Below are 19,855 nucleotides of genomic sequence, written 5' to 3'. Positions count from 1 at the left end.
TTTTCTTCGGCCTTCCTGTCCGTCCCTTTGCCGCCAACACCCCCCTCGCCCAACGCGGCGGCGGCGGCGGCGGCGGCGGCGGCGGCGCCCTCCGGACGACCCCTGCCATGGCCCCCGCCCCGCCGGGACCACCGCAGGGCGCCGCGGGGCACCGAGGGCGCCCGCTGCACGGGCAGGACGCCACTACATACACCACACACCTCCTCTTCCTCCCAGCCCTTCAACCTCGCAGCCCTTCAACGACGCCCACCCGCATCCTAGCCGGCCGCGCGTCCCAGGGGGCCGAGGGGGCCGAGGGGGCCCGAAGGGGCCCAGGGAGGGGACGGGGCGACAGCCGGAACCTCGGGGCGGGGGCGCGGGGGGGCGGTGCGGTCGCTGGGGGGAGACGGGTGGGGGCTGGATCCCGTCCTCGCAGGCCTGCGAGGCCCTCGGTGGGGCCGAGGGGGGGGGTGCTTGGGAGCCGGGGGCCGGGGGCCGGGCCTGCCTGCGGGCCCTCCTCGCCCCGCCCCAGGCCCCGCCCCCAGGCCCGCCCCCAGCCCCTAGCAATTCCCTGGCACCGCCCCCAGCGACCAAGCCACCCAGCTACCCGCAACACCCCCCCACCTTCGGCCCGGGCCCGCCTGAACCTTCTCTCCGAAGGACATGCCCTCCGTCCCCCGCGGACCACCGTCCCTTCGGCCCTCAGCCCCGGGGTCCACGCTCCGCGTGCCCAGGACACCAACCAGACGGCCCGACCGCCGGGGGCCTCAGGCCCCCCGTTGGCGCCGGGCTCCGCGCTCCGTGACCCCGCGACAGCCAAGACCACAGCGACGCGGGGGCGGCCGGCACCCAGGCCCAAAAGAGCCGCTCGGGACACAGCAAGACACACCACAGACACTCGCTCCGCGCCTGGGCCAGGGCGCCGCGCACGCACGCAGGCACACGGCCCCGCGGCGGTTCGGCTGATGGGCAGGAATGGGAGCGGAACGGCATCCCTGACCCCGTGGCTGCAGGGCCTGCGGCTGCCAGGGCTCCTGACGCAGCTCCAGGGCCTGCGCCCCTCCGGCGGGGTGGCTGCCTCGCCCCCACAGGCCGTGTGGCCCAGCTCCGAGTGCCTGTGTCCTTCCGTCTGTCTGTGTGTGTGTGTGTCGTGGGCACCTGTGTCTGTGTCCCTGCCTGTGCGACGATGGGGTCCGGCGGCGCGGGCGGCCCCGGCTTGGCTTTGAGCCAGGCGGGCTGAAGAACAGGAGAGGCCAGGGGCCCGCCGGCGCCGGCCCCGGCCCGCGGCACACCCCGACACCCCCCCGCAGCCCCCAGGCCCCAGCCCCCGGCCCCCGGCCCCCGGCCCCCGGCCCCCAGCGAGCGGCCCGATGTGGGGCGGCGTGCCATCCGGGGAGCCGAGCGGCGGCGACGAGCCCGACAGGCCGGGGACGGGAGCGCGCCCGGGCTCCCGCGACAGACTCGGCTCCGGGGTGCGGGACGCGTCTTGGCCCCCACCCCCCGGCCCGGGCAGGCGCCCTCCGCCACCCCGGGCGCGGCGCGGGAGGCGGTCAGTCCATCAGTCGGGCCGGCAGGCGAGCATGCAGGCAGGCAGGCAGGCAGGCAGGCAGGCGTTCAGGCGGGCCGCACAGGGCGGGCGGAGGAGGGCTGAGGAGCGGCGGGCGCCCGGCCTGGAGAGGCGCAGAGCAGGCTCTTGGGGCGCCCAGCGGCAGGCGCGGACGTCTACGGCCATACCACCCTGAACGCGCCCGATCTCGTCTGATCTCGGAAGCTAAGCAGGGTCGGGCCTGGTTAGTACTTGGATGGGAGACCGCCTGGGAATACCGGGTGCTGTAGGCTTTTTTTCTTCGGCCTTCCTGTCCGTCCCTTTGCCGCCAACACCCCCCTCGCCCAACGCGGCGGCGGCGGCGGCGGCGGCGGCGGCGGCGGCGGCGGCGCCCTCCGGACGACCCCTGCCATGGCCCCCGCCCCGCCGGGACCACCGCAGGGCGCCGCGGGGCACCGAGGGCGCCCGCTGCACGGGCAGGACGCCACTACATACACCACACACCTCCTCTTCCTCCCAGCCCTTCAACCTCGCAGCCCTTCAACGACGCCCACCCGCATCCTAGCCGGCCGCGCGTCCCAGGGGGCCGAGGGGGCCGAGGGGGCCCGAAGGGGCCCAGGGAGGGGACGGGGCGACAGCCGGAACCTCGGGGCGGGGGCGCGGGGGGGCGGTGCGGTCGCTGGGGGGAGACGGGTGGGGGCTGGATCCCGTCCTCGCAGGCCTGCGAGGCCCTCGGTGGGGCCGAGGGGGGGGGTGCTTGGGAGCCGGGGGCCGGGGGCCGGGCCTGCCTGCGGGCCCTCCTCGCCCCGCCCCAGGCCCCGCCCCCAGGCCCGCCCCCAGCCCCTAGCACCGCCCCCAGCGACCAAGCCACCCAGCCACCCGCAACACCCCCCCCACCTTCGGCCCGGGCCCGCCTGCACCTTCTCTCCGAAGGACATGCCCTCCGTCCCCCGCGGACCACCGTCCCTTCGGCCCTCAGCCCCGGGGGCCACGCTCCGCGTGCCCAGGACACCAACCAGACGGCCCGACCGCCGGGGGCCTCAGGCCCCCCGTTGGCGCCGGGCTCCGCGCTCCGTGACCCCGCGACAGCCAAGACCACAGCGACGCGGGGACGGCCGGCACCCAGGCCCAAAAGAGCCGCTCGGGACACAGCAAGACACACCACAGACACTCGCTCCGCGCCTGGGCGAGGGCGCCGCGCACGCACGCAGGCACACGGCCCCGCGGCGGTTCGGCTGATGGGCAGGAATGGGAGCGGAACGGCATCCCTGACCCCGTGGCTGCAGGGCCTGCGGCTGCCAGGGCTCCTGACGCAGCTCCAGGGCCTGCGCCCCTCCGGCGGGGTGGCTGCCTCGCCCCCACAGGCCGTGTGGCCCAGCTCCGAGTGCCTGTGTCCTTCCGTCTGTCTGTGTGTGTGTGTGTCGTGGGCACCTGTGTCTGTGTCCCTGCCTGTGCGACGATGGGGTCCGGCGGCGCGGGCGGCCCCGGCTTGGCTTTGAGCCAGGCGGGCTGAAGAACAGGAGAGGCCAGGGGCCCGCCGGCGCCGGCCCCGGCCCGCGGCACACCCCGACACCCCCCCGCAGCCCCCAGGCCCCAGCCCCCGGCCCCCGGCCCCCGGCCCCCGGCCCCCAGCGAGCGGCCCGATGTGGGGCGGCGTGCCATCCGGGGAGCCGAGCGGCGGCGACGAGCCCGACAGGCCGGGGACGGGAGCGCGCCCGGGCTCCCGCGACAGACTCGGCTCCGGGGTGCGGGACGCGTCTTGGCCCCCACCCCCCGGCCCGGGCAGGCGCCCTCCGCCACCCCGGGCGCGGCGCGGGAGGCGGTCAGTCCATCAGTCGGGCCGGCAGGCGAGCATGCAGGCAGGCAGGCAGGCAGGCAGGCAGGCGTTCAGGCGGGCCGCACAGGGCGGGCGGAGGAGGGCTGAGGAGCGGCGGGCGCCCGGCCTGGAGAGGCGCAGAGCAGGCTCTTGGGGCGCCCAGCGGCAGGCGCGGACGTCTACGGCCATACCACCCTGAACGCGCCCGATCTCGTCTGATCTCGGAAGCTAAGCAGGGTCGGGCCTGGTTAGTACTTGGATGGGAGACCGCCTGGGAATACCGGGTGCTGTAGGCTTTTTTTCTTCGGCCTTCCTGTCCGTCCCTTTGCCGCCAACACCCCCCTCGCCCAACGCGGCGGCGGCGGCGGCGGCGGCGGCGGCGGCGGCGGCGGCGGCGCCCTCCGGACGACCCCTGCCATGGCCCCCGCCCCGCCGGGACCACCGCAGGGCACGGCGGGGCACCGAGGGCGCCCGCTGCACGGGCAGGACGCCACTACATACACCACACACCTCCTCTTCCTCCCAGCCCTTCAACGACGCCCACCCGCATCCTAGCCGGCCGCGTGTCTCAGGGGGCCGAGGGGGCCGAGGGGGCCCGAAGGGGCCCAGGGAGCGGTCGGGGCGACAGCCGGAACCTCGGGGCTGGGGCGCGGGGGGGCGGTGCGGTCGCTGGGGGGAGACGGGTGGGGGCTGGATCCCGTCCTCACAGGCCTGCGAGGCCCTCGGTGGGGCCGAGGGGGGGGTGGTTGGGGGCCGGGGGCCGGGGGCCGGGCCTGCCTGCGGGCCCTCCTCGCCCCGCCCCAGGCCCCTCCCCCAGGCCCGCCCCCAGCCCCTAGCACCGCCCCCAGCGACCAAGCCACCCAGCCACCCGCAACACCCCCCCCACCTTCGGCCCGGGCCCGCCTGCACCTTCTCTCCGAAGGACATGCCCTCCGTCCCCCGCGGACCACCGTCCCTTCGGCCCTCAGCCCCGGGGGCCACGCTCCGCGTGCCCAGGACACCAACCAGACGGCCCGGCCGCCGGGGGCCTCAGGCCCCCCGTTGGCGCCGGGCTCCGCGCTCCGTGACCCCGCGACAGCCAAGACCACAGCGACGCGGGGGCGGCCGGCACCCAGGCCCAAAGAGCCGCTCGGGACACAGCAAGACACACCACAGACACTCGCTCCGCGCCTGGGCCAGGGCGCCGCGCACGCACGCAGGCACACGGCCCCGCGGCGGTTCGGCTGATGGGCAGGAATGGGAGCGGAACGGCATCCCTGACCCCGTGGCTGCAGGGCCTGCGGCTGCCAGGGCTCCTGACGCAGCTCCAGGGCCTGCGCCCCTCCGGCGGGGTGGCTGCCTCGCCCCCACAGGCCGTGTGGCCCAGCTCCGAGTGCCTGTGTCCTTCCGTCTGTCTGTGTGTGTGTGTGTCGTGGGCACCTGTGTCTGTGTCCCTGCCTGTGCGACGATGGGGTCCGGCGGCGCGGGCGGCCCCGGCTTGGCTTTGAGCCAGGCGGGCTGAAGAACAGGAGAGGCCAGGGGCCCGCCGGCGCCGGCCCCGGCCCGCGGCACACCCCGACACCCCCCCGCAGCCCCCAGGCCCCAGCCCCCGGCCCCCGGCCCCCAGCGAGCGGCCCGATGTGGGGCGGCGTGCCATCCGGGGAGCCGAGCGGCGGCGACGAGCCCGACAGGCCGGGGACGGGAGCGCGCCCGGGCTCCCGCGACAGACTCGGCTCCGGGGTGCGGGACGCGTCTTGGCCCCCACCCCCCGGCCCGGGCAGGCGCCCTCCGCCACCCCGGGCGCGGCGCGGGAGGCGGTCAGTCCATCAGTCGGGCCGGCAGGCGAGCATGCAGGCAGGCAGGCAGGCAGGCAGGCAGGCAGGCGTTCAGGCGGGCCGCACAGGGCGGGCGGAGGAGGGCTGAGGAGCGGCGGGCGCCCGGCCTGGAGAGGCGCAGAGCAGGCTCTTGGGGCGCCCAGCGGCAGGCGCGGACGTCTACGGCCATACCACCCTGAACGCGCCCGATCTCGTCTGATCTCGGAAGCTAAGCAGGGTCGGGCCTGGTTAGTACTTGGATGGGAGACCGCCTGGGAATACCGGGTGCTGTAGGCTTTTTTTCTTCGGCCTTCCTGTCCGTCCCTTTGCCGCCAACACCCCCCTCGCCCAACGCGGCGGCGGCGGCGGCGGCGGCGGCGGCGGCGGCGGCGGCGCCCTCCGGACGACCCCTGCCATGGCCCCCGCCCCGCCGGGACCACCGCAGGGCGCCGCGGGGCACCGAGGGCGCCCGCTGCACGGGCAGGACGCCACTACATACACCACACACCTCCTCTTCCTCCCAGCCCTTCAACCTCGCAGCCCTTCAACGACGCCCACCCGCATCCTAGCCGGCCGCGCGTCCCAGGGGGCCGAGGGGGCCGAGGGGGCCCGAAGGGGCCCAGGGAGGGGACGGGGCGACAGCCGGAACCTCGGGGCGGGGGCGCGGGGGGGCGGTGCGGTCGCTGGGGGGAGACGGGTGGGGGCTGGATCCCGTCCTCGCAGGCCTGCGAGGCCCTCCGTGGGGCCGAGGGGGGGGTGCTTGGGAGCCGGGGGCCGGGGGCCGGGCCTGCCTGCGGGCCCTCCTCGCCCCGCCCCAGGCCCCGCCCCCAGGCCCGCCCCCAGCCCCTAGCACCGCCCCCAGCGACCAAGCCACCCAGCCACCCGCAACACCCCCCCCACCTTCGGCCCGGGCCCGCCTGCACCTTCTCTCCGAAGGACATGCCCTCCGTCCCCCGCGGACCACCGTCCCTTCGGCCCTCAGCCCCGGGGTCCACGCTCCGCGTGCCCAGGACACCAACCAGACGGCCCGACCGCCGGGGGCCTCAGGCCCCCCGTTGGCGCCGGGCTCCGCGCTCCGTGACCCCGCGACAGCCAAGACCACAGCGACGCGGGGGCGGCCGGCACCCAGGCCCAAAAGAGCCGCTCGGGACACAGCAAGACACACCACAGACACTCGCTCCGCGCCTGGGCCAGGGCGCCGCGCACGCACGCAGGCACACGGCCCCGCGGCGGTTCGGCTGATGGGCAGGAATGGGAGCGGAACGGCATCCCTGACCGCGTGGCTGCAGGGCCTGCGGCTGCCAGGGCTCCTGACGCAGCTCCAGGGCCTGCGCCCCTCCGGCGGGGTGGCTGCCTCGCCCCCACAGGCCGTGTGGCCCAGCTCCGAGTGCCTGTGTCCTTCCGTCTGTCTGTGTGTGTGTGTGTCGTGGGCACCTGTGTCTGTGTCCCTGCCTGTGCGACGATGGGGTCCGGCGGCGCGGGCGGCCCCGGCTTGGCTTTGAGCCAGGCGGGCTGAAGAACAGGAGAGGCCAGGGGCCCGCCGGCGCCGGCCCCGGCCCGCGGCACACCCCGACACCCCCCCGCAGCCCCCAGGCCCCAGCCCCCGGCCCCCGGCCCCCGGCCCCCGGCCCCCAGCGAGCGGCCCGATGTGGGGCGGCGTGCCATCCGGGGAGCCGAGCGGCGGCGACGAGCCCGACAGGCCGGGGACGGGAGCGCGCCCGGGCTCCCGCGACAGACTCGGCTCCGGGGTGCGGGACGCGTCTTGGCCCCCACCCCCCGGCCCGGGCAGGCGCCCTCCGCCACCCCGGGCGCGGCGCGGGAGGCGGTCAGTCCATCAGTCGGGCCGGCAGGCGAGCATGCAGGCAGGCAGGCAGGCAGGCAGGCAGGCGTTCAGGCGGGCCGCACAGGGCGGGCGGAGGAGGGCTGAGGAGCGGCGGGCGCCCGGCCTGGAGAGGCGCAGAGCAGGCTCTTGGGGCGCCCAGCGGCAGGCGCGGACGTCTACGGCCATACCACCCTGAACGCGCCCGATCTCGTCTGATCTCGGAAGCTAAGCAGGGTCGGGCCTGGTTAGTACTTGGATGGGAGACCGCCTGGGAATACCGGGTGCTGTAGGCTTTTTTTCTTCGGCCTTCCTGTCCGTCCCTTTGCCGCCAACACCCCCCTCGCCCAACGCGGCGGCGGCGGCGGCGGCGGCGGCGGCGGCGGCGGCGGCGGCGCCCTCCGGACGACCCCTGCCATGGCCCCCGCCCCGCCGGGACCACCGCAGGGCACGGCGGGGCACCGAGGGCGCCCGCTGCACGGGCAGGACGCCACTACATACACCACACACCTCCTCTTCCTCCCAGCCCTTCAACGACGCCCACCCGCATCCTAGCCGGCCGCGTGTCTCAGGGGGCCGAGGGGGCCGAGGGGGCCCGAAGGGGCCCAGGGAGCGGTCGGGGCGACAGCCGGAACCTCGGGGCTGGGGCGCGGGGGGGCGGTGCGGTCGCTGGGGGGAGACGGGTGGGGGCTGGATCCCGTCCTCACAGGCCTGCGAGGCCCTCGGTGGGGCCGAGGGGGGGGTGGTTGGGGGCCGGGGGCCGGGGGCCGGGCCTGCCTGCGGGCCCTCCTCGCCCCGCCCCAGGCCCCTCCCCCAGGCCCGCCCCCAGCCCCTAGCACCGCCCCCAGCGACCAAGCCACCCAGCCACCCGCAACACCCCCCCCACCTTCGGCCCGGGCCCGCCTGCACCTTCTCTCCGAAGGACATGCCCTCCGTCCCCCGCGGACCACCGTCCCTTCGGCCCTCAGCCCCGGGGGCCACGCTCCGCGTGCCCAGGACACCAACCAGACGGCCCGACCGCCGGGGGCCTCAGGCCCCCCGTTGGCGCCGGGCTCCGCGCTCCGTGACCCCGCGACAGCCAAGACCACAGCGACGCGGGGGCGGCCGGCACCCAGGCCCAAAGAGCCGCTCGGGACACAGCAAGACACACCACAGACACTCGCTCCGCGCCTGGGCCAGGGCGCCGCGCACGCACGCAGGCACACGGCCCCGCGGCGGTTCGGCTGATGGGCAGGAATGGGAGCGGAACGGCATCCCTGACCCCGTGGCTGCAGGGCCTGCGGCTGCCAGGGCTCCTGACGCAGCTCCAGGGCCTGCGCCCCTCCGGCGGGGTGGCTGCCTCGCCCCCACAGGCCGTGTGGCCCAGCTCCGAGTGCCTGTGTCCTTCCGTCTGTCTGTGTGTGTGTGTGTCGTGGGCACCTGTGTCTGTGTCCCTGCCTGTGCGACGATGGGGTCCGGCGGCGCGGGCGGCCCCGGCTTGGCTTTGAGCCAGGCGGGCTGAAGAACAGGAGAGGCCAGGGGCCCGCCGGCGCCGGCCCCGGCCCGCGGCACACCCCGACACCCCCCCGCAGCCCCCAGGCCCCAGCCCCCGGCCCCCGGCCCCCAGCGAGCGGCCCGATGTGGGGCGGCGTGCCATCCGGGGAGCCGAGCGGCGGCGACGAGCCCGACAGGCCGGGGACGGGAGCGCGCCCGGGCTCCCGCGACAGACTCGGCTCCGGGGTGCGGGACGCGTCTTGGCCCCCACCCCCCGGCCCGGGCAGGCGCCCTCCGCCACCCCGGGCGCGGCGCGGGAGGCGGTCAGTCCATCAGTCGGGCCGGCAGGCGAGCATGCAGGCAGGCAGGCAGGCAGGCAGGCAGGCGTTCAGGCGGGCCGCACAGGGCGGGCGGAGGAGGGCTGAGGAGCGGCGGGCGCCCGGCCTGGAGAGGCGCAGAGCAGGCTCTTGGGGCGCCCAGCGGCAGGCGCGGACGTCTACGGCCATACCACCCTGAACGCGCCCGATCTCGTCTGATCTCGGAAGCTAAGCAGGGTCGGGCCTGGTTAGTACTTGGATGGGAGACCGCCTGGGAATACCGGGTGCTGTAGGCTTTTTTTCTTCGGCCTTCCTGTCCGTCCCTTTGCCGCCAACACCCCCCTCGCCCAACGCGGCGGCGGCGGCGGCGCCCTCCGGACGACCCCTGCCATGGCCCCCGCCCCGCCGGGACCACCGCAGGGCGCCGCGGGGCACCGAGGGCGCCCGCTGCACGGGCAGGACGCCACTACATACACCACACACCTCCTCTTCCTCCCAGCCCTTCAACCTCGCAGCCCTTCAACGACGCCCACCCGCATCCTAGCCGGCCGCGCGTCCCAGGGGGCCGAGGGGGCCGAGGGGGCCCGAAGGGGCCCAGGGAGGGGACGGGGCGACAGCCGGAACCTCGGGGCGGGGGCGCGGGGGGGCGGTGCGGTCGCTGGGGGGAGACGGGTGGGGGCTGGATCCCGTCCTCGCAGGCCTGCGAGGCCCTCCGTGGGGCCGAGGGGGGGGTGCTTGGGAGCCGGGGGCCGGGGGCCGGGCCTGCCTGCGGGCCCTCCTCGCCCCGCCCCAGGCCCCGCCCCCAGGCCCGCCCCCAGCCCCTAGCACCGCCCCCAGCGACCAAGCCACCCAGCCACCCGCAACACCCCCCCCACCTTCGGCCCGGGCCCGCCTGCACCTTCTCTCCGAAGGACATGCCCTCCGTCCCCCGCGGACCACCGTCCCTTCGGCCCTCAGCCCCGGGGTCCACGCTCCGCGTGCCCAGGACACCAACCAGACGGCCCGACCGCCGGGGGCCTCAGGCCCCCCGTTGGCGCCGGGCTCCGCGCTCCGTGACCCCGCGACAGCCAAGACCACAGCGACGCGGGGGCGGCCGGCACCCAGGCCCAAAAGAGCCGCTCGGGACACAGCAAGACACACCACAGACACTCGCTCCGCGCCTGGGCCAGGGCGCCGCGCACGCACGCAGGCACACGGCCCCGCGGCGGTTCGGCTGATGGGCAGGAATGGGAGCGGAACGGCATCCCTGACCGCGTGGCTGCAGGGCCTGCGGCTGCCAGGGCTCCTGACGCAGCTCCAGGGCCTGCGCCCCTCCGGCGGGGTGGCTGCCTCGCCCCCACAGGCCGTGTGGCCCAGCTCCGAGTGCCTGTGTCCTTCCGTCTGTCTGTGTGTGTGTGTGTCGTGGGCACCTGTGTCTGTGTCCCTGCCTGTGCGACGATGGGGTCCGGCGGCGCGGGCGGCCCCGGCTTGGCTTTGAGCCAGGCGGGCTGAAGAACAGGAGAGGCCAGGGGCCCGCCGGCGCCGGCCCCGGCCCGCGGCACACCCCGACACCCCCCCGCAGCCCCCAGGCCCCAGCCCCCGGCCCCCGGCCCCCGGCCCCCGGCCCCCAGCGAGCGGCCCGATGTGGGGCGGCGTGCCATCCGGGGAGCCGAGCGGCGGCGACGAGCCCGACAGGCCGGGGACGGGAGCGCGCCCGGGCTCCCGCGACAGACTCGGCTCCGGGGTGCGGGACGCGTCTTGGCCCCCACCCCCCGGCCCGGGCAGGCGCCCTCCGCCACCCCGGGCGCGGCGCGGGAGGCGGTCAGTCCATCAGTCGGGCCGGCAAGCGAGCATGCAGGCAGGCAGGCAGGCAGGCAGGCAGGCGTTCAGGCGGGCCGCACAGGGCGGGCGGAGGAGGGCTGAGGAGCGGCGGGCGCCCGGCCTGGAGAGGCGCAGAGCAGGCTCTTGGGGCGCCCAGCGGCAGGCGCGGACGTCTACGGCCATACCACCCTGAACGCGCCCGATCTCGTCTGATCTCGGAAGCTAAGCAGGGTCGGGCCTGGTTAGTACTTGGATGGGAGACCGCCTGGGAATACCGGGTGCTGTAGGCTTTTTTTCTTCGGCCTTCCTGTCCGTCCCTTTGCCGCCAACACCCCCCTCGCCCAACGCGGCGGCGGCGGCGGCGGCGGCGGCGGCGGCGGCGGCGGCGGCGCCCTCCGGACGACCCCTGCCATGGCCCCCGCCCCGCCGGGACCACCGCAGGGCACGGCGGGGCACCGAGGGCGCCCGCTGCACGGGCAGGACGCCACTACATACACCACACACCTCCTCTTCCTCCCAGCCCTTCAACGACGCCCACCCGCATCCTAGCCGGCCGCGTGTCTCAGGGGGCCGAGGGGGCCGAGGGGGCCCGAAGGGGCCCAGGGAGCGGTCGGGGCGACAGCCGGAACCTCGGGGCTGGGGCGCGGGGGGGCGGTGCGGTCGCTGGGGGGAGACGGGTGGGGGCTGGATCCCGTCCTCACAGGCCTGCGAGGCCCTCGGTGGGGCCGAGGGGGGGGTGGTTGGGGGCCGGGGGCCGGGGGCCGGGCCTGCCTGCGGGCCCTCCTCGCCCCGCCCCAGGCCCCTCCCCCAGGCCCGCCCCCAGCCCCTAGCACCGCCCCCAGCGACCAAGCCACCCAGCCACCCGCAACACCCCCCCCACCTTCGGCCCGGGCCCGCCTGCACCTTCTCTCCGAAGGACATGCCCTCCGTCCCCCGCGGACCACCGTCCCTTCGGCCCTCAGCCCCGGGGGCCACGCTCCGCGTGCCCAGGACACCAACCAGACGGCCCGGCCGCCGGGGGCCTCAGGCCCCCCGTTGGCGCCGGGCTCCGCGCTCCGTGACCCCGCGACAGCCAAGACCACAGCGACGCGGGGGCTGCCGGCACCCAGGCCCAAAGAGCCGCTCGGGACACAGCAAGACACACCACAGACACTCGCTCCGCGCCTGGGCCAGGGCGCCGCGCACGCACGCAGGCACACGGCCCCGCGGCGGTTCGGCTGATGGGCAGGAATGGGAGCGGAACGGCATCCCTGACCCCGTGGCTGCAGGGCCTGCGGCTGCCAGGGCTCCTGACGCAGCTCCAGGGCCTGCGCCCCTCCGGCGGGGTGGCTGCCTCGCCCCCACAGGCCGTGTGGCCCAGCTCCGAGTGCCTGTGTCCTTCCGTCTGTCTGTGTGTGTGTGTGTCGTGGGCACCTGTGTCTGTGTCCCTGCCTGTGCGACGATGGGGTCCGGCGGCGCGGGCGGCCCCGGCTTGGCTTTGAGCCAGGCGGGCTGAAGAACAGGAGAGGCCAGGGGCCCGCCGGCGCCGGCCCCGGCCCGCGGCACACCCCGACACCCCCCCGCAGCCCCCAGGCCCCAGCCCCCGGCCCCCGGCCCCCAGCGAGCGGCCCGATGTGGGGCGGCGTGCCATCCGGGGAGCCGAGCGGCGGCGACGAGCCCGACAGGCCGGGGACGGGAGCGCGCCCGGGCTCCCGCGACAGACTCGGCTCCGGGGTGCGGGACGCGTCTTGGCCCCCACCCCCCGGCCCGGGCAGGCGCCCTCCGCCACCCCGGGCGCGGCGCGGGAGGCGGTCAGTCCATCAGTCGGGCCGGCAGGCGAGCATGCAGGCAGGCAGGCAGGCAGGCAGGCGTTCAGGCGGGCCGCACAGGGCGGGCGGAGGAGGGCTGAGGAGCGGCGGGCGCCCGGCCTGGAGAGGCGCAGAGCAGGCTCTTGGGGCGCCCAGCGGCAGGCGCGGACGTCTACGGCCATACCACCCTGAACGCGCCTGATCTCGTCTGATCTCGGAAGCTAAGCAGGGTCGGGCCTGGTTAGTACTTGGATGGGAGACCGCCTGGGAATACCGGGTGCTGTAGGCTTTTTTTCTTCGGCCTTCCTGTCCGTCCCTTTGCCGCCAACACCCCCCTCGCCCAACGCGGCGGCGGCGGCGGCGGCGGCGGCGGCGGCGGCGGCGGCGCCCTCCGGACGACCCCTGCCATGGCCCCCGCCCCGCCGGGACCACCGCAGGGCGCCGCGGGGCACCGAGGGCGCCCGCTGCACGGGCAGGACGCCACTACATACACCACACACCTCCTCTTCCTCCCAGCCCTTCAACCTCGCAGCCCTTCAACGACGCCCACCCGCATCCTAGCCGGCCGCGCGTCCCAGGGGGCCGAGGGGGCCGAGGGGGCCCGAAGGGGCCCAGGGAGGGGACGGGGCGACAGCCGGAACCTCGGGGCGGGGGCGCGGGGGGGCGGTGCGGTCGCTGGGGGGAGACGGGTGGGGGCTGGATCCCGTCCTCGCAGGCCTGCGAGGCCCTCCGTGGGGCCGAGGGGGGGGTGCTTGGGAGCCGGGGGCCGGGGGCCGGGCCTGCCTGCGGGCCCTCCTCGCCCCGCCCCAGGCCCCGCCCCCAGGCCCGCCCCCAGCCCCTAGCACCGCCCCCAGCGACCAAGCCACCCAGCCACCCGCAACACCCCCCCCACCTTCGGCCCGGGCCCGCCTGCACCTTCTCTCCGAAGGACATGCCCTCCGTCCCCCGCGGACCACCGTCCCTTCGGCCCTCAGCCCCGGGGTCCACGCTCCGCGTGCCCAGGACACCAACCAGACGGCCCGACCGCCGGGGGCCTCAGGCCCCCCGTTGGCGCCGGGCTCCGCGCTCCGTGACCCCGCGACAGCCAAGACCACAGCGACGCGGGGGCGGCCGGCACCCAGGCCCAAAAGAGCCGCTCGGGACACAGCAAGACACACCACAGACACTCGCTCCGCGCCTGGGCCAGGGCGCCGCGCACGCACGCAGGCACACGGCCCCGCGGCGGTTCGGCTGATGGGCAGGAATGGGAGCGGAACGGCATCCCTGACCGCGTGGCTGCAGGGCCTGCGGCTGCCAGGGCTCCTGACGCAGCTCCAGGGCCTGCGCCCCTCCGGCGGGGTGGCTGCCTCGCCCCCACAGGCCGTGTGGCCCAGCTCCGAGTGCCTGTGTCCTTCCGTCTGTCTGTGTGTGTGTGTGTCGTGGGCACCTGTGTCTGTGTCCCTGCCTGTGCGACGATGGGGTCCGGCGGCGCGGGCGGCCCCGGCTTGGCTTTGAGCCAGGCGGGCTGAAGAACAGGAGAGGCCAGGGGCCCGCCGGCGCCGGCCCCGGCCCGCGGCACACCCCGACACCCCCCCGCAGCCCCCAGGCCCCAGCCCCCGGCCCCCGGCCCCCGGCCCCCGGCCCCCAGCGAGCGGCCCGATGTGGGGCGGCGTGCCATCCGGGGAGCCGAGCGGCGGCGACGAGCCCGACAGGCCGGGGACGGGAGCGCGCCCGGGCTCCCGCGACAGACTCGGCTCCGGGGTGCGGGACGCGTCTTGGCCCCCACCCCCCGGCCCGGGCAGGCGCCCTCCGCCACCCCGGGCGCGGCGCGGGAGGCGGTCAGTCCATCAGTCGGGCCGGCAGGCGAGCATGCAGGCAGGCAGGCAGGCAGGCAGGCAGGCGTTCAGGCGGGCCGCACAGGGCGGGCGGAGGAGGGCTGAGGAGCGGCGGGCGCCCGGCCTGGAGAGGCGCAGAGCAGGCTCTTGGGGCGCCCAGCGGCAGGCGCGGACGTCTACGGCCATACCACCCTGAACGCGCCCGATCTCGTCTGATCTCGGAAGCTAAGCAGGGTCGGGCCTGGTTAGTACTTGGATGGGAGACCGCCTGGGAATACCGGGTGCTGTAGGCTTTTTTTCTTCGGCCTTCCTGTCCGTCCCTTTGCCGCCAACACCCCCCTCGCCCAACGCGGCGGCGGCGGCGGCGGCGGCGGCGGCGGCGGCGGCGCCCTCCGGACGACCCCTGCCATGGCCCCCGCCCCGCCGGGACCACCGCAGGGCGCCGCGGGGCACCGAGGGCGCCCGCTGCACGGGCAGGACGCCACTACATACACCACACACCTCCTCTTCCTCCCAGCCCTTCAACCTCGCAGCCCTTCAACGACGCCCACCCGCATCCTAGCCGGCCGCGCGTCCCAGGGGGCCGAGGGGGCCGAGGGGGCCCGAAGGGGCCCAGGGAGGGGACGGGGCGACAGCCGGAACCTCGGGGCGGGGGCGCGGGGGGGCGGTGCGGTCGCTGGGGGGAGACGGGTGGGGGCTGGATCCCGTCCTCGCAGGCCTGCGAGGCCCTCGGTGGGGCCGAGGGGGGGGGTGCTTGGGAGCCGGGGGCCGGGGGCCGGGCCTGCCTGCGGGCCCTCCTCGCCCCGCCCCAGGCCCCGCCCCCAGGCCCGCCCCCAGCCCCTAGCAATTCCCTGGCACCGCCCCCAGCGACCAAGCCACCCAGCCACCCGCAACACCCCCCCACCTTCGGCCCGGGCCCGCCTGCACCTTCTCTCCGAAGGACATGCCCTCCGTCCCCCGCGGACCACCGTCCCTTCGGCCCTCAGCCCCGGGGGGCCGAGGGGGCCGAGGGGGCCCGAAGGGGCCCAGGGAGGGGACGGGGCGACAGCCGGAACCTCGGGGCGGGGGCGCGGGGGGGCGGTGCGGTCGCTGGGGGGAGACGGGTGGGGGCTGGATCCCGTCCTCGCAGGCCTGCGAGGCCCTCGGTGGGGCCGAGGGGGGGGGTGCTTGGGAGCCGGGGGCCGGGGGCCGGGCCTGCCTGCGGGCCCTCCTCGCCCCGCCCCAGGCCCCGCCCCCAGGCCCGCCCCCAGCCCCTAGCACCGCCCCCAGCGACCAAGCCACCCAGCCACCCGCAACACCCCCCCCACCTTCGGCCCGGGCCCGCCTGCACCTTCTCTCCGAAGGACATGCCCTCCGTCCCCCGCGGACCACCGTCCCTTCGGCCCTCAGCCCCGGGGGCCACGCTCCGCGTGCCCAGGACACCAACCAGACGGCCCGACCGCCGGGGGCCTCAGGCCCCCCGTTGGCGCCGGGCTCCGCGCTCCGTGACCCCGCGACAGCCAAGACCACAGCGACGCGGGGACGGCCGGCACCCAGGCCCAAAAGAGCCGCTCGGGACACAGCAAGACACACCACAGACACTCGCTCCGCGCCTGGGCGAGGGCGCCGCGCACGCACGCAGGCACACGGCCCCGCGGCGGTTCGGCTGATGGGCAGGAATGGGAGCGGAACGGCATCCCTGACCGCGTGGCTGCAGGGCCTGCGGCTGCCAGGGCTCCTGACGCAGCTCCAGGGCCTGCGCCCCTCCGGCGGGGTGGCTGCCTCGCCCCCACAGGCCGTGTGGCCCAGCTCCGAGTGCCTGTGTCCTTCCGTCTGTCTGTGTGTGTGTGTGTCGTGGGCACCTGTGTCTGTGTCCCTGCCTGTGCGACGATGGGGTCCGGCGGCGCGGGCGGCCCCGGCTTGGCTTTGAGCCAGGCGGGCTGAAGAACAGGAGAGGCCAGGGGCCCGCCGGCGCCGGCCCCGGCCCGCGGCACACCCCGACACCCCCCCGCAGCCCCCAGGCCCCAGCCCCCGGCCCCCGGCCCCCGGCCCCCGGCCCCCAGCGAGCGGCCCGATGTGGGGCGGCGTGCCATCCGGGGAGCCGAGCGGCGGCGACGAGCCCGACAGGCCGGGGACGGGAGCGCGCCCGGGCTCCCGCGACAGACTCGGCTCCGGGGTGCGGGACGCGTCTTGGCCCCCACCCCCCGGCCCGGGCAGGCGCCCTCCGCCACCCCGGGCGCGGCGCGGGAGGCGGTCAGTCCATCAGTCGGGCCGGCAGGCGAGCATGCAGGCAGGCAGGCAGGCAGGCAGGCAGGCGTTCAGGCGGGCCGCACAGGGCGGGCGGAGGAGGGCTGAGGAGCGGCGGGCGCCCGGCCTGGAGAGGCGCAGAGCAGGCTCTTGGGGCGCCCAGCGGCAGGCGCGGACGTCTACGGCCATACCACCCTGAACGCGCCCGATCTCGTCTGATCTCGGAAGCTAAGCAGGGTCGGGCCTGGTTAGTACTTGGATGGGAGACCGCCTGGGAATACCGGGTGCTGTAGGCTTTTTTTCTTCGGCCTTCCTGTCCGTCCCTTTGCCGCCAACACCCCCCTCGCCCAACGCGGCGGCGGCGGCGGCGGCGGCGGCGGCGGCGGCGGCGGCGGCGCCCTCCGGACGACCCCTGCCATGGCCCCCGCCCCGCCGGGACCACCGCAGGGCACGGCGGGGCACCGAGGGCGCCCGCTGCACGGGCAGGACGCCACTACATACACCACACACCTCCTCTTCCTCCCAGCCCTTCAACCTCGCAGCCCTTCAACGACGCCCACCCGCATCCTAGCCGGCCGCGCGTCCCAGGGGGCCGAGGGGGCCGAGGGGGCCCGAAGGGGCCCAGGGAGGGGACGGGGCGACAGCCGGAACCTCGGGGCGGGGGCGCGGGGGGGCGGTGCGGTCGCTGGGGGGAGACGGGTGGGGGCTGGATCCCGTCCTCGCAGGCCTGCGAGGCCCTCCGTGGGGCCGAGGGGGGGGTGCTTGGGAGCCGGGGGCCGGGGGCCGGGCCTGCCTGCGGGCCCTCCTCGCCCCGCCCCAGGCCCCGCCCCCAGGCCCGCCCCCAGCCCCTAGCACCGCCCCCAGCGACCAAGCCACCCAGCCACCCGCAACACCCCCCCCACCTTCGGCCCGGGCCCGCCTGCACCTTCTCTCCGAAGGACATGCCCTCCGTCCCCCGCGGACCACCGTCCCTTCGGCCCTCAGCCCCGGGGTCCACGCTCCGCGTGCCCAGGACACCAACCAGACGGCCCGGCCGCCGGGGGCCTCAGGCCCCCCGTTGGCGCCGGGCTCCGCGCTCCGTGACCCCGCGACAGCCAAGACCACAGCGACGCGGGGGCGGCCGGCACCCAGGCCCAAAGAGCCGCTCGGGACACAGCAAGACACACCACAGACACTCGCTCCGCGCCTGGGCCAGGGCGCCGCGCACGCACGCAGGCACACGGCCCCGCGGCGGTTCGGCTGATGGGCAGGAATGGGAGCGGAACGGCATCCCTGACCCCGTGGCTGCAGGGCCTGCGGCTGCCAGGGCTCCTGACGCAGCTCCAGGGCCTGCGCCCCTCCGGCGGGGTGGCTGCCTCGCCCCCACAGGCCGTGTGGCCCAGCTCCGAGTGCCTGTGTCCTTCCGTCTGTCTGTGTGTGTGTGTGTCGTGGGCACCTGTGTCTGTGTCCCTGCCTGTGCGACGATGGGGTCCGGCGGCGCGGGCGGCCCCGGCTTGGCTTTGAGCCAGGCGGGCTGAAGAACAGGAGAGGCCAGGGGCCCGCCGGCGCCGGCCCCGGCCCGCGGCACACCCCGACACCCCCCCGCAGCCCCCAGGCCCCAGCCCCCGGCCCCCGGCCCCCAGCGAGCGGCCCGATGTGGGGCGGCGTGCCATCCGGGGAGCCGAGCGGCGGCGACGAGCCCGACAGGCCGGGGACGGGAGCGCGCCCGGGCTCCCGCGACAGACTCGGCTCCGGGGTGCGGGACGCGTCTTGGCCCCCACCCCCCGGCCCGGGCAGGCGCCCTCCGCCACCCCGGGCGCGGCGCGGGAGGCGGTCAGTCCATCAGTCGGGCCGGCAGGCGAGCATGCAGGCAGGCAGGCAGGCAGGCAGGCAGGCGTTCAGGCGGGCCGCACAGGGCGGGCGGAGGAGGGCTGAGGAGCGGCGGGCGCCCGGCCTGGAGAGGCGCAGAGCAGGCTCTTGGGGCGCCCAGCGGCAGGCGCGGACGTCTACGGCCATACCACCCTGAACGCGCCCGATCTCGTCTGATCTCGGAAGCTAAGCAGGGTCGGGCCTGGTTAGTACTTGGATGGGAGACCGCCTGGGAATACCGGGTGCTGTAGGCTTTTTTTCTTCGGCCTTCCTGTCCGTCCCTTTGCCGCCAACACCCCCCTCGCCCAACGCGGCGGCGGCGGCGGCGGCGGCGGCGGCGGCGGCGGCGGCGCCCTCCGGACGACCCCTGCCATGGCCCCCGCCCCGCCGGGACCACCGCAGGGCGCCGCGGGGCACCGAGGGCGCCCGCTGCACGGGCAGGACGCCACTACATACACCACACACCTCCTCTTCCTCCCAGCCCTTCAACCTCGCAGCCCTTCAACGACGCCCACCCGCATCCTAGCCGGCCGCGCGTCCCAGGGGGCCGAGGGGGCCGAGGGGGCCCGAAGGGGCCCAGGGAGGGGACGGGGCGACAGCCGGAACCTCGGGGCGGGGGCGCGGGGGGGCGGTGCGGTCGCTGGGGGGAGACGGGTGGGGGCTGGATCCCGTCCTCGCAGGCCTGCGAGGCCCTCCGTGGGGCCGAGGGGGGGGTGCTTGGGAGCCGGGGGCCGGGGGCCGGGCCTGCCTGCGGGCCCTCCTCGCCCCGCCCCAGGCCCCGCCCCCAGGCCCGCCCCCAGCCCCTAGCACCGCCCCCAGCGACCAAGCCACCCAGCCACCCGCAACACCCCCCCCACCTTCGGCCCGGGCCCGCCTGCACCTTCTCTCCGAAGGACATGCCCTCCGTCCCCCGCGGACCACCGTCCCTTCGGCCCTCAGCCCCGGGGGCCACGCTCCGCGTGCCCAGGACACCAACCAGACGGCCCGACCGCCGGGGGCCTCAGGCCCCCCGTTGGCGCCGGGCTCCGCGCTCCGTGACCCCGCGACAGCCAAGACCACAGCGACGCGGGGGCGGCCGGCACCCAGGCCCAAAAGAGCCGCTCGGGACACAGCAAGACACACCACAGACACTCGCTCCGCGCCTGGGCCAGGGCGCCGCGCACGCACGCAGGCACACGGCCCCGCGGCGGTTCGGCTGATGGGCAGGAATGGGAGCGGAACGGCATCCCTGACCGCGTGGCTGCAGGGCCTGCGGCTGCCAGGGCTCCTGACGCAGCTCCAGGGCCTGCGCCCCTCCGGCGGGGTGGCTGCCTCGCCCCCACAGGCCGTGTGGCCCAGCTCCGAGTGCCTGTGTCCTTCCGTCTGTCTGTGTGTGTGTGTGTCGTGGGCACCTGTGTCTGTGTCCCTGCCTGTGCGACGATGGGGTCCGGCGGCGCGGGCGGCCCCGGCTTGGCTTTGAGCCAGGCGGGCTGAAGAACAGGAGAGGCCAGGGGCCCGCCGGCGCCGGCCCCGGCCCGCGGCACACCCCGACACCCCCCCGCAGCCCCCAGGCCCCAGCCCCCGGCCCCCGGCCCCCGGCCCCCGGCCCCCAGCGAGCGGCCCGATGTGGGGCGGCGTGCCATCCGGGGAGCCGAGCG

The 19,855-nt window shown here is 77.0% G+C and overlaps 10 non-coding genes across 10 annotated transcripts; all 10 read left to right on the top strand.

The window, feature by feature from the left end:
- The first annotated feature begins 1,699 nt into the window (after positions 1-1,699).
- Positions 1,700-1,818, top strand: LOC144309826 (5S ribosomal RNA). The gene has a single exon (XR_013375718.1). It is a non-coding gene; the product is annotated as a 5S ribosomal RNA (ribosomal RNA).
- A 1,700-nt stretch (positions 1,819-3,518) lies between these two features.
- On the top strand, positions 3,519-3,637 carry LOC144309825 (5S ribosomal RNA). Its single transcript, XR_013375717.1, has one exon. It is a non-coding gene; the product is annotated as a 5S ribosomal RNA (ribosomal RNA).
- A 1,675-nt stretch (positions 3,638-5,312) lies between these two features.
- On the top strand, positions 5,313-5,431 carry LOC144309824 (5S ribosomal RNA). Its single transcript, XR_013375716.1, has one exon. It is a non-coding gene; the product is annotated as a 5S ribosomal RNA (ribosomal RNA).
- Positions 5,432-7,130: 1,699 nt separating this feature from the next.
- Positions 7,131-7,249, top strand: LOC144309823 (5S ribosomal RNA). Its single transcript, XR_013375715.1, has one exon. It is a non-coding gene; the product is annotated as a 5S ribosomal RNA (ribosomal RNA).
- A 1,671-nt stretch (positions 7,250-8,920) lies between these two features.
- Positions 8,921-9,039, top strand: LOC144309822 (5S ribosomal RNA). The gene has a single exon (XR_013375714.1). It is a non-coding gene; the product is annotated as a 5S ribosomal RNA (ribosomal RNA).
- A 1,675-nt stretch (positions 9,040-10,714) lies between these two features.
- LOC144309821 (5S ribosomal RNA) lies at positions 10,715-10,833 on the top strand. The gene has a single exon (XR_013375713.1). It is a non-coding gene; the product is annotated as a 5S ribosomal RNA (ribosomal RNA).
- A 1,667-nt stretch (positions 10,834-12,500) lies between these two features.
- LOC144309785 (5S ribosomal RNA) lies at positions 12,501-12,619 on the top strand. Its single transcript, XR_013375677.1, has one exon. It is a non-coding gene; the product is annotated as a 5S ribosomal RNA (ribosomal RNA).
- Positions 12,620-14,318: 1,699 nt separating this feature from the next.
- Positions 14,319-14,437, top strand: LOC144309820 (5S ribosomal RNA). The gene has a single exon (XR_013375712.1). It is a non-coding gene; the product is annotated as a 5S ribosomal RNA (ribosomal RNA).
- A 2,110-nt stretch (positions 14,438-16,547) lies between these two features.
- On the top strand, positions 16,548-16,666 carry LOC144309819 (5S ribosomal RNA). The gene has a single exon (XR_013375711.1). It is a non-coding gene; the product is annotated as a 5S ribosomal RNA (ribosomal RNA).
- Positions 16,667-18,353: 1,687 nt separating this feature from the next.
- On the top strand, positions 18,354-18,472 carry LOC144309817 (5S ribosomal RNA). The gene has a single exon (XR_013375709.1). It is a non-coding gene; the product is annotated as a 5S ribosomal RNA (ribosomal RNA).
- The last annotated feature ends 1,383 nt before the right edge of the window (positions 18,473-19,855 follow it).

This window comes from Canis aureus, unplaced genomic scaffold (assembly GCF_053574225.1).
Source record: "Canis aureus isolate CA01 unplaced genomic scaffold, VMU_Caureus_v.1.0 ptg000210l_RagTag, whole genome shotgun sequence".
In the NCBI taxonomy this organism is placed as follows: Eukaryota; Metazoa; Chordata; class Mammalia; order Carnivora; family Canidae; genus Canis; species Canis aureus.
The sequence above is the reverse complement of the archived record's forward strand: the minus strand, read 5'-3'. Positions and strand labels throughout refer to the sequence as shown.